Genomic DNA, 719 nt, shown 5'->3' with positions numbered 1-719 from the left:
TATATGTGCCATGCATCGTGTTGAGACCATACCCAAGCTCCTACACATAAAAAACACCATTGGATTGAAAAATAATGTTTGGTCTGTGTGTGATACATGCTTAACGGAATACTCTAGCAAGTATTGAATGGATTCGCTTTCTTAATATGTATTGTAACTGTGCTTCTAAAGATGGAAATCCTATTTCCAAATATAATTTTTGAATTTCTATTTTTAGATGGTGTTTTATCACGGGACGACAAGAAAGACGAGGCCTGTGGGGATGTGCTCCTACGCATTGAGTACCGAACTAACGACAGGAAATTGGCAGAGGAGCAAGCCAAAGAGTGGGCAGAGCAGGAGAAACGGGAAGAGAAACGCCTCAAGGAAATCGCCAAGAATCAGAACCAACCCGATTACAACAAGCTGTACGAAAGCCTGTTTATGAAGTATGTGAGTGAGATGTATGGAAGCCTACATCCGAATTATGGGAGTGAGATGTATGGAAGCCTACTTACGAATTATGTGAGTGAGTTGTATGGAAGCCTACGTATGAATCATGTGAGTGAGATGTATGTAAGCCTACATACGAATTATGTGAGTGAGCTGTATGGAAGCCTACGTATGAACTATGTGAGTGAGATGTATGGAAGCCTACATACGAATTATGTGAGTGAGATGTACGGAAGCCCACATACGAATTATGTGAGTAAGCTGTATGGAAGCCTACGTATGAATTA

At 40.9% G+C, this 719-nt stretch overlaps 1 pseudogene across 1 annotated transcript; it reads left to right on the top strand.

The window, feature by feature from the left end:
* Positions 1-171: 171 nt before the first annotated feature.
* Positions 172-508, top strand: SARC_17891 (hypothetical protein; annotated as a pseudogene; the record flags this gene model as incomplete). Its single annotated transcript has 1 exon — positions 172-508.
* Between the last annotated feature and the right edge of the window lie 211 nt (positions 509-719).

Source organism: Sphaeroforma arctica (assembly GCF_001186125.1).
Source record: "Sphaeroforma arctica JP610 unplaced genomic scaffold supercont1.12604, whole genome shotgun sequence".
Classification (NCBI taxonomy): domain Eukaryota; class Ichthyosporea; order Ichthyophonida; genus Sphaeroforma; species Sphaeroforma arctica.
This window is presented reverse-complemented; position numbering and strand designations above follow the sequence as displayed.